This window comes from Suricata suricatta, chromosome 9, assembly GCF_006229205.1.
Source record: "Suricata suricatta isolate VVHF042 chromosome 9, meerkat_22Aug2017_6uvM2_HiC, whole genome shotgun sequence".
Classification (NCBI taxonomy): Eukaryota; Metazoa; Chordata; class Mammalia; order Carnivora; family Herpestidae; genus Suricata; species Suricata suricatta.
In genome coordinates, this window is record NC_043708.1 from 52,929,630 (window position 1) to 52,954,474 (window position 24,845).

Genomic DNA, 24,845 nt, shown 5'->3' on the forward strand with positions numbered 1-24,845 from the left:
AGCAAAGCAGGAAACAGACTTTTAAAAACTGAGAGCAAACAAATATAGAGAACGAACTGAGGGTTGCAGGAAGGGAGGTGGGCAGTGGGATGGGTTAAACGGGTGACGGGTATTAAAGAAGGCACTTGCTGGGTGATGAATCACTAAATTCTCCACCTGAAACTAGTATTACACTGTATGTTAACCAACTTGAATTTAAATAAAATCTTGAAGAAAAAATAGGTGAAATATCCCCAAGTTATTTATAAATGTAGTGCAGATATATGACAAATTCCACAAAACCATATGCAAGTATTCCAAATAAAATATAAAAATTGAGTAACATAACTAAGAATACCAAATTCTGACAACTTTGTATTTATCTCTTGATTTTAATAGTAATCTGGTAGCATAAAACTTATTCACACAGTTTTTCCTTTAAAAAAGTTAAAACTAAGACAAATAGCCAAATCTATGAAAGTTAAAAAGACATCTGCTAATCTTCAGCAAGTGTCCTCCCTCCTTCAAAAGGTAAGATAGGAATAGAAGGAATATTTTTAAAAATCCACTTTAAAAATAAAAAAAGAAATGTCCTTCCAAAGGAAAAACACTAAAGTTATTTTAATAAACTTAGGTAATAGAGAGTAATTCTTGCTGTTAAAGTTATTACTTATGATTGACTCAAAGTTCTATTTTCATGTAATGAAGTAATGCATGTGGAGAGAGTTATTATTTCAGTTTCTATAGTAAGTTTTATATCCACTAGAAAACTCTACTAAAATATGGTAAAGATAAATTTTAAGGTATAGATCAACATTTGAGATGCATTTGTATAGTTTTTATTCTCTATTGAGGTATATTCTATATTGAGTTAAATGTGCAAAAACTGATAGCTAATGTTTCTCCATAGCAATAAATAATTTGAAATAAAAGGGAGAGGGTGCTCTTTCAACATATGAAATGCCCGATATAAGATGCAAACACCTATTATACTGTACTGAGAAATAGCAAACAAAATGAGAAAATAAAAGGAAAAATACTATATTTTTGGCTTAAGATTTAATTTCATAGAACATCATTTCTCTGTTTATCAATACTTAAATATCAGTAATTATGACTTATACCCCAATATTTTATTTTAAATTATGCAGAATAATTTTGAAGTTTATCAGAATGACAAAAGGAAATTATAATCAAGATGAGTGAGTGAAGAGACAGCCTCTGTAATGTAGCAAAAATGGTATTGGCATAACAGTAGAGTAGTTAGCTAATCAAGAAATAGGTCCAAGAATATATGTGAGATGTTCATATATGAGACCAATTGTAGAGAAAATCTTAGTTAACAGATAGATGCACTTAATTATATGACAATTTTTTGTATGTTTGGAAATTAGTGGATGCCATTTATATAAATCAAATAGGCAGTCACAGAGTTGAAAAAAATATGTTTGTAATATATATAACAAGTGGCTTTACAAATTTATAAGAAATACATCTATAAAATATCTGAAGGATATAGGAAAAACATATGAATAGGAAATTTATAGAATAATAAACAGAACTGCTGACAACATGAAAATTTGCTCTGGTGTACTAGCAATTAGGAAAAGGCAACTTAGATAAAATTAGCTAGCTTTTAGGATTATGGAGAAATAAACCATCTATGTAATTTCTATGTGTATATATAAAGAAAAATGTGGAAACCTGTATACTGCAATTTAAATACGATAGTTTCGGGAGGTATGGATTAAAGGAGTCAAGATTTCATGTGAGATAATTAGCATTCTGTTATATATTTTGTGCTATATTCATTCAGCAGATATGTATTGGGGCACATTGGTGGCTCAGTCTGTTAAGTGTCTAGCTCTTGATTCCCACTCAGGTCATAATCTCAAGGTTCATGAGATGGAGCCCCTGTGGGAATCTGCTCTAACAATGAGGATCCTGCTTGGGATTCTGGGATTCTCTCTCTTTCTTTGTCCCTCTGCTGCTGGTGCACACATACACTCTCTCTCTCCCTCCTTCTCTGCCCCTCCCAGCTGGTGCCCACATGCAAGGTCTCTCTGTCCCACTCTCTCTACCCTTCCCCTGCTGGTGTGCACATGCATTCTCTCAAAACAAATAAATATTAGACAACAACAACAAAAACAACAGATGTTTATTAATTCCTGTTTTAAGCTGGGTGCTCTTCCAGTTGCTAGGCTTACAGCAGTAAAAATAAAAAGATATATCCATCAGTAATGAATATAAGAAGATAATATGATCTTCAATATTCTTGCATGTTGTACAGTTATAATCTAAAACATGGAGGGAGATTAAACATAAAATTTTATCATGAAAATCAAATAACAAAATATCTGCCAACTTAAAATATATTTGTATTAATTCCTTTCTCCTTCATATTACAATGCTGGGTCTATACTAAAAACTTGTAAAAGCAACCAGTTTTCATGGCTTCTCAACTCTTGACCTTGGCTGATATCTTCCTACCATGTTAGAGGATCCACAAAAGAGTTTTAATTATTAGTTGTTAAGCAAATCCACTGAGGATTTCTACAGCGAACTCTGCTTCTTGATTTCCTCTTAGTTCTAGTTGCACATTGACAGTTGAAAACAAGGCTGATAGCTTGACAGGAAATGTTCTGTATTTGTTTCTCTTTATTATCTTAAGGAGATAAAAAGCTAATGAGGATTTTCTTTGCTTTTGGTATTCAAAGCTGAAATAAATGAAAAGGCATTGTATTTATATATTTTAATATACATAGTGTAAAATGTCTTCATAAATAGATTTTTAAAGAAAAAGATAATAGGAAGACCTATAATTAAAAACCTAAATTAACAGCAGTTGTTTTTTAAGAATATACAAAGATATATCCACATATAAAAATACATGCTGTTACTCTTTAATAATTGATAAAATAATGTATTTTACAATATTGCATGACATTCAACAAACATTAGAGTTGTATTGCACTATGTTAGGTGTTTCTTTTACAGTGTACTCTCTTTTGTTGTGAGATATTTATCCTAGGAGTTTCCATATCATATGCTGGTATGCATTTTACTTATCACAGTTCATACACTATATGTGTCCTATGTTAAATGTAATAGTGGTCTCAATGATTAATCTTTTTGCTGCATGAAGGAAAGATCCTTTTTTTGTGTTTTGCCTAATATTATATCCCTAGTGGCCTAGAGTGTCTTGTTTGCATACACTGCCTTCCTACACCTGCCTTGAAAAAACAATATAACCTTGAGAGAGAAAAGATTGGGGACAGGAACTTGCTTTCACTTGGTTTCTAATTTTACCATACCTAATTCTAAGTCTGAACACTTAAGAGAGCTTTGTGGGGGGGGGGGGCAGCGGTGGGAAGGGGAAGAGATTTTCAGTGAATCTGTTATTAAAACAAGGTATTTCAGAAGAGATTTATTCATGGTGTCTTTATTATATTTGGAAACCTCTTTCTGTTGAAGAGAACAAGTTTCTTTTAAATATTAGATTACATTTCTAATTCAAAATATATTCACATCAGTAGATAATTAATGAAGAGTAATATATTAATAACACAAATTTAATTATGGTAATTGATTGTCACTGTCTTTTCTTGCTTTCTAAATAATGTCACAATTGAAAAAAGATTAATATTTATTTCTAATGTTCAATTAATGATTCTATTTATGTGGCTTGCCAAGATTCATTGTAGGTTTGGAGATTAAATTACTCTAGAATTAGCAATACAAATTTGATACAGATCTTGTATGTACCCTAGTGAAAGGAACTATAAAAAGGTACGTTATAAATTTTAATACCACATAAATTTGCAAAATTTAGCTTAGTTTTAATAATGTGCTTAAAGTCAACCAGAGAATGACTTTGTATTCATGTTTTATTATATTATACATTGAAAATCCATTTTTAATAAGAAAAAGTGGGGAAAAATGTGTAGGTCATGGATAAAACTCAGTGATGGAAACAAGTGACTGGAAAATTAATGAATGTAAGATCATGTATCTCATTTGTGAAGGTTAACATTTTTCAGGTTGAGCATTCCACTTGTAATATAATTATTATATATTAATAGATATAACTTGTCTTTCACAACAATGCTTCCTACTTATTCAGCATCTTCAAACATTTACATCTCTAAATCAAAGTCTAGAATTTCACTGAAAGTCACAAAAGTATATGCAAGCTCTAAAACAAATTCTCACATCTTTGCTTTTATTTTTTTCACGTTTTTGCCATTTATATATGAATTATGGTCTTTAAAGGCAACATTAGATTGAAAATATCCAAAAGTTCCATATATATTGCATAATATTACACATCCCATAATTATACAAAGTACATCAAAATTGATTCAGAGATGTTTTATGTAAATTGTAGCATTGACAAAGATGACAGTATCCCTAAGGTATCTCTAAGGACATCTCTGCCAAGTTTGGAAGACTATAAAATGGGAAGATATTCGGGTATACCTAATAGTAAATATTCTGAGGTATTTTTATAATTAATTTTTATTCTGTTTTACAGTGCTTATATTTAGTTCGAAAATAAAACTATCTCTGAATAGTTGAGTAAAGTTGAAATTTTCTCAAATTTTGTCATTAATAAGTCAATAAATTATATAATTCTTAGCTATTAATGGAGTTTTAATATTACCCTTTTAAATTTACCTTTGGATAAATTTAAATTTATTGGCAGTAACCATATTATGAAATAAATTAAACATTTTTGTTCAATATTCCTGTATAATGGATATATCATGTGGAAAGCATCTCAGCAATAAACCATTGATAATTAACCACCTTGAAAACTTGCCTAGACACTATTACTAAGCCAAGTAGTAGAAATATAAGTAAAATACACATGGAATTACTGTGTAATTAATGTTTAACTTTTTTAGTACTCATATTTATTAAAAGAGAAAAATAGGTAGGATTAATTTCAAAAATCTATTTTGACACATATCCAAAATATTTTAATTTTGACATTCAATTAATTATATGAAATTATTGGTATATTTTACATTATTTTTTTCTACTCAGTTCTGAAATATGATTGTGTTTTATATTTAGAATACATTTAGGGGTGGTTGGGAGGCTCAGTCGGTTGAGTGTCCAATTCTTGATTTCAGTTCCTCAGGTTTGTGGGATTGAGCACCATTTTTGTCTCCTTACCGAGTGTGAAACCTGCTTAACATTCTCTCTTTTCCTCTGTCCCTCTCCCCAGCTCATTCTCTCTCTCTCTCTCTTTCTCTCTCTCTCTCTCTCTCTCTCTCTCTCTCTCTGAGAAACAAAGAATACATTTAATTCAGACATTAAATTTTTATTAGATGTAATTTATCACTATATAAATTTCATAAAATTTACAATAGAAAAGTAAATAAAAGAAATAATCCTAAATTTGTGTGAAATTACAAAAGACCCTGTATTGCCAAAGGAATCCTGAGAAAAAAGAACAAAACCAGCAATATAATGATTCTAAATTTCAAACTATACTATAGAGCCATGGTAATAAAACTGTATAGTACTGGCACAAAAACAGACACATTGACCAGTGTAACAGAATCAGATGCTCACAATTAAACCCCAGCATATACCGGTGACTAGTACTCAACAAGGAGCTAAAAATATTTAATGGGAAAAGGATATTCTTTTCAACAAACAGTGCTATGGAAACTGGACAACACATGCAGGATAATAAAATTGGGTCCCCACCTATCTCCCACCACTCACAGAAATTAATTTGAAATGGATCAAACACTTAAACATAAATTATGACCTATAAAACTCCTAGAAGAAAAAGGAAGGAAGAAGCTTACCAATATTGGTTTTGGCAATAAGAGTTTGGGCATGATGCCAAAAGCACAAACAACAAAATTAAAAATTAACAAATGGGGCTCCAGCAAACTCCTAAGCTTCTGCACAGAAAAAGGATCAGTTAACAAAATGAAAAGACCACCTACAAAATGAGAAAAAAATTCAAACCATATATCAGATAAAGGGTTAAGATCCCCCATATATAAAGAACTCAGTTAGTTTGATGACAACAACAACAAAATGATCTGCTTAAAAAATGGTCAGAAGAGCTAAATATTTTTCCAAACAGAACATCAAAATAGCTAACAGACCCAAGAGAAGATGCTCAGCATCACTAATCATCATGGAAATGCAAATAAAAATCACAATGAGATATCACCTCATACATGTTAGAATGGGTTTCAATGAGAAGACAAGAGACAATTGGGGCTGATGAGGATGTACTGAAAAGGGAATCTTAATGCTTAAAAATGTAAATCGGTCCAGCCACAATGGAAAACAATAAGGCGGTTTCTCAAAAAATTAATAACAAATGTACCATAGAATTAAGCAGTGCCACTTCTGGCTATATATGCAAAGGAAATGAAAACAGGATTTCAGCACGTTATAGGCACCCTTATGTTTATTGAAGCACTGTTGTAAAGACCAACAACGGAAACAACCCAAATGCCCATCAACAGATGCATGCGTAAAAATGATATGATACTTATACACAATGGAATATTATTCACCTATGAGGAAGTTATTTTCCCATTTGAGACAACATAAATGAAACAGAAGCACATTATGGAAGCAAAATGAGTCAGAAAAAGACAAGTACTGTTTGATATCACTTACATGTGGAATTTTAAGAAGTTAAACCAAGAAAAACAAAATAAAATGGTGGTTACCAGGAGATGTGGAGGATCAGAGAGATAATGATTAAGGATACAAACTTGTAACAAGTGGTAAATAAGGTAGAGATCTAAAGCAAGCATGATTCATATGGACAATAATATTGTACTATAATTATGTAGGGTGATAAATATCATTAATTCAACAATCATATATATATATCAAAGTAATGCATTGTATACCTTTAAACTACACATTGTTACACATAAAATTTATTGAATAATGAAGAGTTAACAATCAGAAATTATATAGGTGTATATGTTCATATAAAAATATAAGTATGGATATTATTTTTAATTTATAGTATTCATATTTGGTTACATTTTATCTAAATTCAGGAATAAAACATGTTATTGTCATCAGGTAATATTTATCATTCTTAGTGCATGAACACACCCCTATACACAAACGCACAGCCACATACACATATACACCTAAAATTTCCCTAAAAATAAATAAAAGTAGTTTGTTTTAATTTTAGGAAAACTGTCTTTCATATTAGTTTTGATTTTATAATAGATCTAATTTTCTTTTTGTCTTAACATGCAATAGAATATAATATTTAATGTTAGTTATTTTAAAAATTTACAACTGTGCTGGAGTGGATTATATATATCCTCATCCATGAGAATCTGGTGAAATCCTTCCATTCTTAGATATTGCCAAAGTTTTGTTTTATTGTGTCTTGGATTTTAAAATATATACACATAGAATAAACATTCAGAGTGACCCAGATTCCTTGTAACAATTTGAGCTGGAATTAAAAACACAGTTATATATTTTTAATTTTTAACATTTTTATTTATTATTGAGAATTAGAGACCGAGCATAAGCATGAGATGGGCAGAGAGAGAAGGAGGCACAGAATGTAAGGAGCCTCCAGATTTTGAGCTGTCAGCACAGAGCCCAACGTGGGGCTTGAACTCACAAACGGCAAGATCATGACCTGAGCTGAAGTCAGATGCTTGACTGACTGAGCCACCCAGGTGCCCCTGTGCAGTAATATTTTCTACACACTGTACACTTGAACCACTATAAGCTCAGCAACTCAGAAGGTCTTTTTCTCACCCTACTCTTTTCTAATGTTAGGGTCTAATTAATGGTTTGTACAGATTGGATATCCAAGTGTATAATCACACCTGCCCAAGAATTAATCTTTGAAATTGTCAAGGTCCTTAGCACCAATCTTTTCTTCTTCAGTGCAGTAATAAAATAAAGTCTTTAAAAAGCAAAGCACATGTGCTTAGCAATTGGCATATTAAACCTTTGAGCATTTATTATCCAAGTCGTGTAAAGCTTGAATAGATAGGTAGATTCTCAGGAGCAATGCATTACAGTAAATAAATTACTTCATTTGTCTTTAAGTTAAAAAGTACTTTAAAAAAAATCTCCTAGTATTGGTAATACATGGTGAACAGATATACCTGGATTTTGCACTCCTGAACTTTATACTAATAATATTATTTGCATAAGTGCTTTTAAATTCACTAGTATGCAGTGTGCTCTCAATAAGAAAAAATCACTGTGAAATATAAATTAAACTTGAGAGTTATGAAAGGCTTTCCTGAAGAAGTGTTTTTACAATGAAATCTGGAGTATAGGAGGTGAAAGTTGATTCATATTAAATAAGGCATATTTATCTCAGAAAAATCAATGAAATTTTACTTTTATTCAGCAGGGACACACTAACTGAATTTATTCTAAGTTCTTTACATTTTGTTAGGAACTGTGCACAATAACACTTCGTTTGCTCAAGAAATAGAATAAGAGTATTTCACCAAAAGAACTAATAGTAAAGTGGAGGTCAGTACCCTGTTTGTTGGCAACACAAATCCTAATCATTCATACTATCAAATTTTTTGAAAATAAACCAAAAGAAAATGTAGTATTATCACATTAGCTTCATTATTTAGATGGGAATGAAAAGCAGCATTCTTCACAATCACTATATCTTACTGTGATAAAGCCTAACTGTCTAAAATTTAGGTAGGAAATAGAAAAATGGACTACATTAAAGTTGAAAATAAAGCAAAATGATTCGCAAATGCTCTAAAAGTTTTTACCAATTTGATTAGAGAATAAAACCATAAATATTAAATGTGAACATGACTTAAAGATAACAGGTAATATTTATGAAATCCAATTGAGAATAAGTGGTTAAAATCAATAAGGAAGTATAATCTTGCTGAGTGATAAATGAATATGCATAATTAGCAATTAAAGAAATACTTGAAATAAAATAACTAATATATAGTAAAAATGCATAAATACCACTGTGGAAAATAAACTTAATAAGATTTCTACTTTTTGCTAACTTGATGAATATATTTTAAAATTATTTGTCATAATAAACCACTGAGATTTTCTAAGGAATATTGAAAAGAAAAAAAATCCAAGTGAACTCAGTTTAGAAGTTAAATAAATTTTAAAAGCATAAAATAAATTGACTCTTTAATTTGAAAATTTAAATACTTCACTAAAAAATAAGAAACATTTAGCATCAAAGATCTAAGGTTTGTGAACCTCTACTGGCTTGAAAGAGATCAACTTAAATGAAAAGTAAATAATAGATTGAAATCATAAAGATGAGTAGAAATATATATAAATCTTTTTAATTAAGCAGTAGGAAAAACAATTAAATGAAAATTGTGTTATTTGTCTAAATCAATAAACCTTATGACAAATTATCAAAAGAGAAAGAAGACTGAAAAAAGAGGAATAAAAATTGGTACATCACTATAAAATCAATATACCTATTAAATATTAATGAATATTAAAGAGAAGGGAAATGTTCTAACTTATGAGGTAGCATAACCCTGATAATAAAATCTGATAGACATTACCAAAATCTGCAGACCAGTATTCATCAGGACATAAACCATAAAACATGTTTTAACAAAAATATTAATTAACCAACCTCAGAAATATAAAAAGTAATATGTTATGATCAAGTTGTTTTTTCCCCCAGCAATTAAAGCATTTTTTAACATTTTGTTAGTATAGTTTATAACATCAAAAAGATAAAGGAGCAAAATCTTGTACCTATCTCATAAGATATAAGAAAAGTAATTCTAGAGTTTATCACTAGTCTTTGATAAACAGAAAGGCATTTTCTTTGTGAAAATGTAAATTGGCACAACCACCATGAGAAAGATTATGGAAGTTCCTGAAAAAATTAAAAATAGAGTTTCCATATGATCTAGCAATTCCACTTCTGGGTATGTAACTGAAGAAAATGAAAACAATAACTCAAAAATATATGCATCCCCATATTCATTGTAGTATCATTTACAATAGCCAAGATATGAAAATAATCTGTGTCCATCCATTGATAAGTTGGTAAGGAAAATATGGTGTGTGTGTATAATGACCAAATATTATTTGATCATAAGAAAGGAATAAAATCTTGCCATTTGGAACAACATGGATGGACTTTGAAGGCATTTTGCTGAGTGAAATAAGTCAGAGAAGGACAAATATCACATCATTTCGCTTATATGTGGGATCTAAAAGAGAAAAAAGCCCACCAAGTTCATAGATACAGAAAACAGATTCATGGTTGCAAGTGAGGGGGTGGTGAAAAAATGGGCGAAACTGCATAGCATATTTGAAAAGTTACTGAGATTAAATCTTAAAAGTTCTCATCACAAGAAAACACATAGTTAAATAGAGTTAAAAATTTATGTATGGTGGCAGATGTTAACTAGACTTACTGTCGTGATCATTTTGCAATTTACACTAGTATCATTATGTTGTACAGCTCAAAGTAATATATGTCAATTATACTTGAATTAAAAACAAAAAAACAGGGGCGCCTAAGTGGCTAAGTTGGTTAAGCATTTGACTTCAGCTCAGGTCATGATCTCACAGTCCATGAGTTTGAGCCCCGTACAGGGCTGAGTGCTGTCAGTTCAGAGCCTGGAGCCTGTTTAGGATTCTGTGCCTCTGTCTCTCTCTGCCATTCCCCCACTCATGCTCTGTCTCTCTCTCTCAAAAAAATGAATAAACATTAAGAAAAATTTAAAAACATAAAACAAAAAAACAACCTTAGCATGACCCATAACGTCCAGTATTATCAGGCCCTGACAGCTTCTCCAAACTCATCTCCTGTCACATCCACTATATTCCAGTTTCATCTGGACTTCTATTTTACAGTACAAACATCTTCCTTCCCCAGAGCACTAGCATTTATTGTTCCTGGATTGCTTAAAAAAAAAAAAAATAAAAAGTAACCTGATTAAGAACTCTTGCAAACCTTCAACTAATGTCAATTTAATGATGAAGGACTAAAGACTTGCCCCTAAGATTACAACCAAGAAAGTACTAAATCTCCCCTCTTTTATTCAATACTATTGAATAATAGTATTGGAGGTTTTATCTATTTCAATAAGTTAAGAGGAATAAATAAAATATATAGAGGTTTAAATAAATATTTTAAAAATCCCATAATAGATGTGAAATTACATCTGTAAAAAGTGCTGTTATAACATGATGGTGTGTTATAATAACCTATAACATGAGGAATTGACACTGTCTTAACAGGGAAATATTTCTGTACAAATGTTGATTAAACTGAGATTTAAAGGGAAAATTATATAAAGTGGGCTAAGACTAGCAAAATACAGTGCAATTAAAATAGATTTTTATTAGAAAATATTAGACAGGTAAAATTGCTTGATAGAAGATGAGGGAAAAATTACATAGATTAATTAGTAATGTAAATAATTTGTATCACTCAGTTTTTACCTTTTCAACTTCAATAATTATACTTCTGAACTATATGTAAAATATACATGTAGAAATGTTCTCTATAAGGGGCACCTGCATGACTCAGTTAGTTAAATGTCAACTTCTGCTCAGGTCATGATTTCATCCTTTTTCAGTTTAAGCTCCACACCAGGCTCTCTGCTGTCAGCACGGAGCTATTTTGAATTCTCTATCCATCTCCTTCTCTTTGCCTTCTCCTCTCCACCCCCGACATGTGCATACCTCTCTAAAAAATAACCATATAGTGGTGCTTGAGTGGCTCAGTTGGATAAGCATCCGACTATGGCTGGAGTCATGATCTTACTACCTGAGTTCAAGACCTGTCCTGGGCTCTGTACTGACAGCTCAGAGCCTAGAGCCCTCTTCAGATTCTGTGTCTCCCTCCGTCTCTGCCCCTCCTCCACTCAAGCTCTGTCTCTCTCAAAAATAAACTTAAAAATAAATAAATAATATATATTAAAAAAGAAGAAATTATTTCTGTAGAAACATGAATGAATGAATACATACATATGTACATAAATAAAATACCAGTAAATAATTCAGTCATACTTTTAATCCCTTGTTAATCAAAAGAACTTTTTAAAATGTTTTTTCATTTTTGAGACAGACAGAGATAGAGCATGAGAGGGAGAGAGGCAGAGACAGAGGGAGACACAGAATAGGAAGCAGGCTCCAGGCTCTGAGCTGACAGCATAGAGCCCCACGCGGGGCTCGAACTCACAGACTAAGATCATGACCTGAGCCAAAGTCGGATGCCTAACCAACTGAACCACCCAGGCGCCCCAGTAAATAAATAAAATAAATAAATAAATAAATAAATAAAATAGTATTAAAATAATTCAGTCATACTTTAATCCCTGGTTAATTCAAAAGAATTTTTGAGCAAATTATAGTGGTAATTAATATAACTTGATGTATATTATTATTTTTATGACATAGTTCATAATTCATACTTAATTATATATTTATAATTATTTAAACAAATCACATTTATTATAACACAGTTTTATTATACAAATATAAAATGACTTTAATTATGTTAATATGCTCCAGTAATAAAACATCATTATTTTGAATATTAGTAAGTTAATATTTGGTTAGACTCACAAATTTTTATTTTATAAAGACTTTGTTTTCAAGAGGACTGTAGTAAAAGAAACATGATTATCCTTGCATTTAATAATAGAAATTAATTTAGATATTGAAATTATAAAAGACATTGAAAAATCAGGGTGCCATAAAAGGACTAAATATAAATAGAGCTATATAAGGCATTCCATTATTTTAAATTATTAAAAGAACAAAAATGTCAAAGTAGAATAATTTGATAGCTCTCATTCACTAAAATAATTTCATGGATCCAATAACATGATAGTAGCCTAGAAAGAAAAATGTCATAATTGCCATAGGAAGTGAGGCAGCTAAATTTTCAGATCCTTGTAGGACCCTTGGGGTATAAAGCTATCAAAGGCAACTAGAAAATGCAACGTCAACAAGATATAACACAGTCCACAGGGAATCTGAGGCAACAGAGAAAAAAAAATGAGTAGGCACTAGCAGATGTTTTCCCCCAGGGACAATTATAGAGCAATAATTAAAGATTAACACAGTATCTAAAAAAGAACGTAGTGATGCTAATAGGAAGAGGATATTAAGAGAAGGATAAAACCATTTATAGTAGTCACTCTACTATTTGCTACAAATTGATATTCCTAATTAATAAACAGACATATAAACCCGCAAACAAAAGGAAACTAAACCAAAAAAACTATAGTACTCTAGCAGAGTTGTTGGTATAGAACACACTCATGATTTATTTCACCATTGACTTTAAGATCAAAGAGATATATTTACACAAGGCAACTTTCTATACTTATCGTAGCATTTGTATTTTCATTCCATAATCCTGCTCAGGTTATTCATGGGATAGCAGAATCTGATTCAGTTTGTAGGTCTTTCTTATGCTACTAACCTGAATTGCTCCTAGAAGTAGTCTCTGATAGTCTTTAATTTTTTATAATGGAATGAAATATATACAGCATGATCTGCAACTATTATTTTTCTAATCTAACATTATATATCCTATATATGTGTGTGTATATATAGTGTTTCATTTTCAAATACATTCATTAAATAATATTTATATAAATTTATATAAAATATTTAAATACTCATTAAATAATCTTATAATACAGATATTTCCAACCCAAATATTTTTGGTAGACCGACTAAACTTTCATTAATACTACATCCAATTTTATTACTGTTCATAATAATGATAGAAACCTGAAGGTATATTGGCAATTTAACAATTATAATTTAGTTAGCTCTTTTTTAAACACAGACCTTTAGAGTCTTTCACATAAGTCCAAGTAGAAGTATTTAAATTCTGTTCCTGTTATTTAATGTCTGTTTTACTTTAACAAAATCATGGCTAAAATTTAACAGTATTATTTTAAAACTCATGAACTATTTTAGAAAATAATAGTTGTCTTATTGTTGTTTCAGGTATAAAGCTCATAGTATAGAATAGAAGTATTTAAGAACAGACTTATTATTTTTTGTATAGCATAGTATTTAGTAAATGGTAGAAACTTGGTAAACACTTGTTCAAGAAGGAAGGAACGAAGGAGGGAAGGAAAAAAAAGAAGGAAGGGAGGGAAGGAAGAAGAGAAGTGGGGCAGAGAGGCAGGAAAGAGAATTGCATTACTAAATCAAACACGGCTTCAAGTTCCTTCGTCCTACTGACAGTAAACTACCTATACATTTGGAAGGAAACCAAATGGAAGGCATGAAATTTGTATGTGTTTTATATTGAAGATTTATTGGTGACATCTGAGTTTTGTTTTATTCACTCTAATAGAATACACTCACACACACACATACACACATACCTACTTACTTGAGAAGTGGCTCAAAACATACTTTTACTAACTAGTTATTAAGTGTTTCATTTGCTCAATTCTATTATGCTGAATACTGCTATTTCTTATTATGGAATATAGTAATGGACTATAAAAATTACTCTACTTTGCTGTGAATTTCCCTTAACTGAGTATTGACATGAACAGTATACCCTGTTGCTCAGTTTCAAAATATGAAGGCAATAGATTTATGTTTAGAGTATTAGATTCTTTGAATTTAAGGCCATCTTTGACTGGGTTCATGAATAAAGGAGTTGTATTTGAATTCTCCATACCTATATGCTCCATAGTATTTTGTTTGACTTTCTTTTTTTTTTTTTTATGTGTTATAGGTTTCGAGTTTATGGTTACCATGATGTCCATATATAAAATCCCAAGTAAATATCAGTCCTTATTAATTTGATGGTCATTTAAGTTCAAACACATTGTTAAAAGGAAAAGACAAAAATCTCTATTCATTTTTCCCTTCTCTTTCATTTTTACTCCCTTGTCCATATTTTATGTATATGTTGTAACATTTTACATCTTTTTATTCATATTTTTCTTATGTCTAATGTTGGCTATTTCTTTTCCACCTAAAGAAGTTCCTTTAGTATTTCAGGTAAGGTTGTTTTAGTGGTGATAAATACCTTTATCTTTGGTTTTCTGGGAAACTCATTATTTCTCCTTCAAATCTGAATGAAAGACTTGTTGGGTAGAGTAGCCTTGGTTGTAGTTTTTTTTGTTGTTGTTTTTCCCTTCCAGTACTATGAATATACCATTACCACTTCCTCAGCTTGCAAATTTGATGCTGAAAAATCAGCTAATATCCTCATAGGTTTTCCCTCATAGATAACTTTTTGTTTCTCTCTTGCTACTTTTAAGTTTCTCTTTTTATCTTCAACCTTTAACTTTTTCATTATTATGTGATGTGGCGTGAACCTTCTTGTGTTCATTTTGTTAGGAAGCCTCTGTTCTTCTTTGACTTGGATGTCTATTTCCCTCCCTAGATTTGGGAAAATTTCTATCACTTCTTCAATAAATTTTCTACATCTTTCTCTCCTTTTTCCTGTGACCCCATGGGTTTGTTAGCCTGAGGTTGTCCAAGAGATCTCAATTATTTTTATATTTTTAAAAATTGTTCTTTTTGCCATTCAATATGTGTTCTTTCCACTACCCTGTCTTTGCAATAACTGTACATTCTTCTTTATCCTCTAATCTACTGTTAATTCCCTATGGTTGTGTGTGTGTGTGTGTGAGTTCAATTATTGTATTGTTTAATTCTTATTTGTTTTTTTTATTATTTTGTGTCTCTTTCTTGAAGGTCTCATTGAGTTCTTTTATTCGTTTCTCCAAACCACTGGCTCTCTTGCTCATTACTTTAAGTTCTTTATCAGACATATTGCTTTTCATCTGTTTCATTTAGTTATTTTTCCGAGTTTTTTTTCCTCTGTTTCCCTATTTTTCTTGATTTTTCTGTGTTTGTTTCAATGGATTATGTGAAAGAGCTTCTTTTCCTAAAGTTGAAGGAGTGGTCTGTATGGTGTGCCCTGTGCAGACCATGTATGGTTGGTGATTTTTGCTGGCTGATTGGAGCCATGGCTGTTTATGCTAGTTACTCTTTTAAACCATCGCTCTTGCTGTTTTCTCTCCATCTCTCTTGCTGTTTTCTTACTATTCTGCCTTTGGCTCTTCAGTTTCTGTTCAGTCAGTTCCTATTCAGCCCTCAGTTCTTCAAAAAGAATTGTTCTATTAATATGTGTAATTTGGTGTGTTCCATGGAGGACTTAAGTTCAAATTCAGAGTCTTCCTACATTGCCATCTTGAACTGGAACAGAGTTTTTATATTGGTTTGATGGCATTTTCTTATTGTTATTGTTAGAAAGCAATTATTTTGCCATGTTTTAACTTTTGAAACATTCACTTATTGAATTTTTTTGCATGTAGTTATCCAAGCCATATAGTTAAATTTATGAATGCCTATTTCATGTAATATAGGTAGAATTTTGGCTTCCAGTATATTCATTTGGAGAAATAAAGTATGTCTAAGTATTTCAAGCACCACAGCTTTCAAATGAAATATTCACACAATTCGTATCTCAAGCTTTTGAATTGGCTCCCTAACATTTGTATTCATATTAGACCATTAATCTCTGTATAAGTGCATTTTAAAAATCTTGTTTTTTGGAGGTTGATTCATTTCAAGGACATTATATGTGAATGAGCAAATGATTCTACTGATAACCACATAATTGTTCCTAAATACTAGCCTATGAATAATTATCCACAATACTATGTGTCATGGAGTTATTTGTTGTAAAAGCTCTTATGTCTTAAATATAAAAGAATGATTTTGATGTAACAGATAGTAGAATCTATTAAAAAGTTGGCAGTATTAGGACTCCAAATTATAGCATCTACATGAATATAATTAAAATTAAAAGTATTTTTTGAATATGTAACTTTTAATCACAAAATGATAGGTTCTTTGGAGTAGACAGCTATGCAAGGTAGAATACTTCTAGATATTCACTATTTTTTAACCAAATATCCAATATTTCTACCCTATACCAAATCTTGTTATATCTACTATGATTTTATTGCTTTGAATAGTAATAGCTATTTATAGCTATTATAAAATTATATTTGTAACACCATGTTACATTTGCTCTTTACTTTTTTTCTTTCATGATACTTTCCATTATCAGGGATTTTATCAGCCAATCCAACATGAAAATAAATACAAATCTGGTGATTTATTCTTTAGAATTCTTTGGATATTTTGGAGGGCAAAGTTCAGTTGTAAAGGTCACTTGCATGCAGAAATTAAGAGAAATCATTTTCTGTGATTTCACTTTTCACTGAAACACAAAAATAACTTTAGATATGTGGTATCACACACACACACACACACACACACACACACATTCACACACCCACCTGCATTCTAAAAAAAATCAATGTTTATCGAAGAAAATAAAACACAACACATTTGTGATTTTAGCCCTATGTTTGCCTTTAAGGAATTTACTCAATCAGAGTCTACCTTATTTCCTTTTGAATATATTTGTATTTGATACTTGAATCAAGTATAACAGTGCTCAAATATTGACAAAGAGTTGTGAACCATTCCTAATCAATGGAAATGTTCATGTGTAATAAGCAATGAAAGAGAAGAATGAGTTATTACAGATAAAAGAATATCAGGAGAAACAATCTCCAGCATGGATAACAAGATAGATTTATTATTTTATTTGAGTTGCCCAAATTCTGCTGTGCTTAAAATTTAAATATAATTTTTAAAGCATCAGGATATATCTATCATTTGGGGGGAAATCTCGTTAATGTGGTAACCTTTGCTATGATATTGTTTTCCTCTTTGTGTTTGTAGACCAAGTATAAATTAGAAATAATACAGTATCAAAATATATTTTGAAAATAATTTTGATTGACCAATAAAGAGCTTTCTTCTTTGGTAACATTTCTAGATAAACACTAGGGATAGACCAGTAAGGCTGCTTTAATGATGGGTCCTGTTATATTCAGATAAAGAAATTTCCTAATCAATGTGTTACTCTAGTGTTATTGGAGTCATGGAATATAGCTTTGTAAGTTAGTTCACCAACAGAAAAATACTGAGGTTCTAATGCCTGACAAATGAAAGATATTTGAGGGAGTCCCGAAGAGTGTATTTATGTTATCCTTAAATCTTATTTTTGAATAAGGAATATTGATTTTCTAACAAATAAATAGATATATATCAATCAACAGAGTCCACAGGATATGGAAAAGCTCAAGAAAGTGAGAACAAGGCCCCATTCCTAGCATCATGGCATAATATAAAGCTTTTTTTTTTTAATAGAGATGGAACCTATGGGCTTCAACATAAATAGTGAAGAGACGTCAATTTTGAATTCTAAAATATTTTAAAAATATGGTGTTATTTTGATAACAAGTTGCCCTATTATTGATACATTTCTTCTTGAAATTTTGAAGTTGCCCTCTGGTATTGAGGATGTTTGGTTCTTGTTTGGCAACTTATTTGTAGATATCCTGGGAATCAAATATCTTTTTATCTAGTATTATCCTCTATTTGGCTTTAAAAATGGATGTGGTATTGCAAATATGAACAATGATTTCCTCTGGAGAGCTTGAAACAAAGACTATTGATTTTTTTCTTTCATTCCTTTTGAGTTCTTAAAAATAAATATTTTATGATTCCACTGATTGTCTACTGGCTGGCTGCCACAAAAATGTAAAAGGAACTCATTATAGGCCTTGAAATTCTAACTTAACCAAGTTAGTTTTTGATCATTTTTCTCATACTAGAAGGGTAATAGCTAATAAAAATATAAATGAACTGGAGATTATTTTCCATAAAAATTGAGATTATCTCTACAATCCAAATTTAAAAAGAATTATGTGCTCTTCTAAGAAAGGATGTATTTGTTTAATTAATGACACTTTACTAAATATGCATTTATGTTCACCATAAAATATTAACAAAGAGCCATCATTCCACTGTGTTCTGGGGCCATAGCAGTGACATATAATTCAAAGTCCCTGCCATCATGAAGCTTGCATTTTAATAAGGGAAGACTAAAAATAAGCAATAAAAAAAGAAAAGAAATACATATGTAATATTAATGAATATAACTGAATAACTTTATGGAGAATGATGAGGGGAAGTGGAACACATAAACAAGAAGGTTCAATTTTAAATTTCAATTTTATAGGAGGGTAAAGTTTCCAAAGAAGACCTACCAATGGTTATTTGAGCTGGATGCAGTTTGGATGATGTGAAGGAATAATGATTCAAAGGGATATGTGTGTTAAAAGTATACAAAGATAAAACAAATTGGAGATAATAAGAACAAGGCAATGGTCAGCTTGTTTGGAAGAAATTGAGCTGAGAGTTTAGAGACTAAATATTTGACAACTTTAAGATATCAAAGCCTATCTTAATGGCCCTTCTTCTGCCCATTGTTCTTTCTTTCTCATTTAATCACTCTTATTTCCATTGAAATGGATTTTTAAAGATAGGAAAATGTTGGGTCACCTGGGTGGTTCAGTCAGTTAAGCTTCTGACTTTGACTCAGGTCATGATCTCACAGGTAGTGGGTTTGAGTCCCATGTCAGGCTCTATGCTGACAGCTAGGGGCCTGGGGCCTGTTTCAGATAGTGTGTCTGCCTCTCCCCTGCTCACACTCTTATCTCTCTCTGTCTCACTCTCAAAAAAAAATATTAAAGATTTAAAAAAATAGGAAAACATCTCTAAGAAAGAATGAACTCTGGGTGACACAAGTAAATGAGAATATCATCATCATAGTGATGAATAGGATCAAACTAGATCATCAGTGAAATGGAATTTGATATAACTCCTAATGTCTGGAAGTTACACTTACACAGGGAGGATATAATGAAAACAGTATTTTGCTAGTAGAGAGCTAGATTAACCTAGATAAGTGAAGCCAGGAGCCATGAAATTATCTACTGTTTGAGATTGTTACACCCAGATTACAGGGTCCCCAAACACCAAGACCACCAGGGAGTCCGAGACATGTATGCAAAAGCAAACGGCATTTATTTGGGCTTAAGCTCGGGCTCCCAGACCTCACCAACGCAGTGGATCCATGCTGAGAGCCCCGAACAATAGCTGAGCAGGGTTTTTGTGGGGTCTGGAAAGGGGGAGTTACAGGGAGTTGTGACATAGGCACAGCAATCCAATCGTAATCAGACAGCAGCCCTAGTAACAATTTTAACCACTCAGAATCTCTAGGGCATCCGTTACTTTTGGTGGGACCCAATCATGACGTTTGGTGTTCCTTTGAAAATAACCAATTACGGGGTGGGCTAAGGACCCCCACGTGGGGCTTGGGCAAGTGGCCAATGATTGGCTAACTAACATTAAGCAGCTATCTATAGTCCTCAGCGATGTTAAGCATCCTCTTGGTCCTTACTGATTGACTGGTTTAGGGGTGGTTCTTCTAGTCTTGAGCAAGGTGTAATTGCCTGATTGTTTCAGGGAAGTTGGAACTTTGGCCTCCCAGTTTCTAAGGCTTATTTTAAGACTGTCATGGTGTTAGTTTGGCTCTTCAAGCTCTAAAAACCAGAAAACTTTGTTTCTTATACTGGGAGACAACAAGAAGATCGGCTACCTCTCCTGGACTGTAAGACAATAATAACCTATAATAAATCATAATCATGGGATTTCATGGGAAACAAGTGTGAGGTTGCCCTACAGTAAGGTGGTTGGAAATAACTAAAATGTCAACATGAAAACTTAATTGGCATGAGTAAAACATAAGTCTTAGAAAAATAAAACTTAAAAGAGTATTATAAAAACATATTCAGATTCCAGGGTGCATAGTGTTTCATGGATAACACTCACTGAAAATATGTTTAACATAAGAATCATTATAAATCATATGTAAAAATAAATCATCTTGAGGAATAGTAACACAAAAGATAATATATATTTCAATAAAAGGGGTAGCATAGCAGCAATAAGAGGATATTTCATAATAAGAATCAATAAGATCATAGATACAGGCAAGCACAGATGAGACACGGCCAGGATGGTATGAAAAATGTGTAGGCTTATTTGAAAAATGAAAAATAATAAAAACTGAAATTCTAGAATTAAAAACTTATAACCTCATGCTGGGTTTGACCAGCAGACCCTGGGAAGGCAAATGACAGATTACTCCAGACTGCTGAATCAGAAAGGAGAGAGCAAGGGGGCCAAGTGCTCAAGTGGCCATGTTACCGAGTACAGCTCTTCTCCAGTTTCTACCGAGAACCTTATCAGTATACTTCAAAGGGTGCAAGGGAAAGGAATGTGGCTTCAAAAGCAGGAACCAAGCACACTCATGAGTTATCAGAGGAGCAGCACCATCAGAGGAGTGATGAGTAGGCAGGGGGCCGGACATGGAGGGGGCAGTTGTATATAACATCACAAGAAGGGGGTGGCTTTTCTACTTTAAGAATTTACAGAGTAGGAAAACATGTTGATTCACAGGCAGGGTCTGGCTGTTCTCAGCCTTGATCCGAGGCTGGTTTCCTGGCCTGCTTTCCTGCTTCTCAACCAGCCACTTCCCGCGCAGAAGACATAAATTAGCCAGTTAGGCTCGATGAGCCGCCGCACGTTATTACATGTATGGGTAGAGCAAAGCAGGCCATTTGTAAAAAGAGGTACTAATTTTCAATATAAAGGAAAACTGGGTGGCTCAGTCGGATAAGTGGCAGACTTCGGCTCAGGTCATGCTCTCACAGTCCGTGGGTTCGAGCCCTGCCTCGGGCTAAGTGCTGACAGCTCAGAGCCTGGAGCTGCTTCAGATTCTGTGTCTCCCTCTCTCTCTGCCTCTCCCCCACTCACTGTCTGTCTCTGTCTCTCAAAAATAAAAGACAAAACAAAGAAAAAAAAAACTAGACTAGACACAGACATAAATATATGGTAGAAAGTATTATAAAGAGAGGATAGTATGAGGAACTCTAAGGTCATTCTCCCAGTGATGGTCTTTAAGTATATACTTAGAACTAGAATGACAATTTTTTTACGGAGATTTTTTTTTCCTTATTGAGAAACTTAAAACTTGGGTATATCAAATAAAATAAATTTCTGAGGAGAAATATCAAAACCCACAAGAGAAAAAAAAATTTAACAGTCTTGACCATAGCAGAAGCAAGAAAATATATCATTTTTTTTAAATTTTTTTATTTTTTTTATTTATTTTTGAGAGACAGAGAGAGACAGCATGAGCAGGGGAGGGGCAGAGAGAGGGGGAGGTACAGAATCTGAAGACAGGCTCTAGGCTCTGAGCTAGCTGTCAGCACAAAGCCTGAGGCGGGGCTTGAACCCACAAACCGTGAGATCATGACCTGAGCTGAAGCCAGAAGCCGAACGCCTAACTGACTGAGCCACCCAGGCGCCCCAAGACTACATTAATTTTAATTGAAAAATTTTAAAACAAGAAGGCAAGAAAGCAAGAAAGAAAAGAAAAATTCTAGGCACTTCATAATTGACCTTTCGATTAAAAAATGACCTATTAGATTTTCAATCGGTGATTCTTAGTATTGAGTTCCAGAGGATAATCTGGGAAGTTTTCAGAACAGTAGCAGAATTTCGTAAGACATATTTGGCTATTGAATTGGTTTTTCCTTTGAGAGATAGTTTTTCCTTGTCCATCTTCTGGACAGGCTCTTTGTTATCAGTTTGAACCTGCAGAACTGCCCATTTTATCCATCTTGGAGTTGAAAGATTCAGGAAACAGCAGCATGTGGTGTAACTCAGAGTTGTCTGTCTCCAGCACCATTCCTATAATTTCTCCAGCCAAGGTTGAAGGCAGGGTTTGGATGAGTGGGAACAAATGTTCTCCCATTTTTGTTTTTGTTCCTGGATAGAGGAGGTGCTGCAGCTAGGAGAGAAGCAGTCAGGGGCTCCTGCCTCTGTACATACTGTGGGCTAGAATTCCTGCAGAAGCTGTGTGGCATGGTGAGGACTTCAAACACTGGAAGTGTATCTGTAAGGTGTAACAGCCCAAGGAACAGTGGCAGCAACAGAAGCATATGTCATGCATAGGTTATGTACCACTTTGAGACACCTCCAGATTAGCAGCTGTCACTCAGCCCCTGCTGGGCGGGCAGCCCCATGAAAATCCATAGCCAAGTCATCCTGGCACATGGAGCCAGTTGGGGCCAGATGGTGTAGAGTTTGATGAGGCTCGGCTTGTCTATAGCATTTGGCATTCCTTGAGTGTCTTGAGGCTTCCCACCTTGCTGCCAAGTGTAGATTAGTCCTTACTTCTGCTAACTAGATAGGTGTATAATATGGAGGCATTCCCTGAGCCTGGAACTCCTGGCACAAAATAGACACCAGCTGCAATCTGGAATTGATGGCATAAGCAGGGAGTACTTCCCAGAGGAAGAACTCTTAGGTTATACAGGTCTTGTCACTAGCTTGGAACTCTGAGAATGGGAACCTAAGCAGAAGTGAGGTCTCTGCATGTACAAACACTGCTCCAGGTTTAATACATGTCCATATAAAATAGTTTTGGTAATGAAGCAAACAGTGACTTGAAGCATCAATTTTTTTTTAATTCTGTACATCCAATATAATTAAAGGTGACAGAAAAGAGTATTACTTTCTTTGTAATTTCACTTCCTTTTAGTGACAGTTACCTATGTAAGATCTTTTTATTTTTCTGCAAGTTAAATATGGGCTGTGAAGCAGTAAATATTTTTAACACATAATAGTTCTTTGGATACAGCATAGATTGAAAGTGTCCATAGATATATTTTTCATTATTTTTATTCCAAGATTTGTTTTCCACTAATAGTCTTACAATGTAAAAGGTATGTTTATTGGAAATAGAAAACATGAGTTAATGTAAAATCCTTTGCAAATAGGTGAAAGAATATAAGTGATTAATAACTATTAAATTTAGAAATGCATTAGTATTTAGGCGAAGCAATACAATTTTAGAGTAATTCTTGCAAGTCATACAAAACAGTATTTATTTGATTATGTTTCTTTTATTGTTATTGATGTATAGTATTGTATGTACCTAAAATCTTTAGCCAATTTTAGAATTCCAGTATAATGAATATACAATTATGTTAGTGTCAGGTGTACAATAGTGATTCATTCTATACATTACTCAGGGCTCATCATGATAATTGCACTCTTAGACCCTTCATTTATTTTACCCATCCCCTCACCCACCTCTCATCTGGTAACCCTCAGTACTCTATAGTGATATGACCGTTTGTTTTTTTTTTGTCTTTTTATGTCTTTGTTCCTTTGTTTTGTTTGTAAAATTCCACATATGAGTGAAATCATATGGTATGTTTTTTCTCTCATTTCACTCAGCATTATACCCTCAGGTCCATCCATGTTGTTGTAAATGACAAGATTTCATTTCTTTTTTATGGCTAAGCAATATTCCATTGCATAAATATACCACCTCTTATTTATCCATTCATCTGTGGATGAACACATGATATAGCTATTGTAAATAATGCTGCAATAAACATACCACTGAATATATCTTTTCTGAATTAGTGTCTTTGTATTCTCTGGGTGATTACTTAGCAGTAGAATTACTAGGCCATCTGGTAATCCTATTTTTTTTTTTTTTTTAGGAACCCTTAGAATGTTTTTTTTTACACTGTGGGTGCTGCAGTTTGCATTCCCACTAACAGTGCATGAGGGTTCCTTTTACTCCTACTTCACATCCATGTTAACAATTGTTGCTTCTTGTATTCTTTTTTTTAAAATATTGTTTATTTTTGAGAAAGAGGGAGAGAGGGAGAGAGAGAGAGAGATGGAGGGAGAGGGAGACAGAGGCTCCAAAGCAGGTCTCCACTGACAGCGGAGAACCCTGTGCAGGGCTGGAACTCATGAACTGTGAGATCGAGACCTGAGCTGAAATCAGACGCCTAAGTAACTGAGCCACCTAGGTGTCCCATATATTTTTT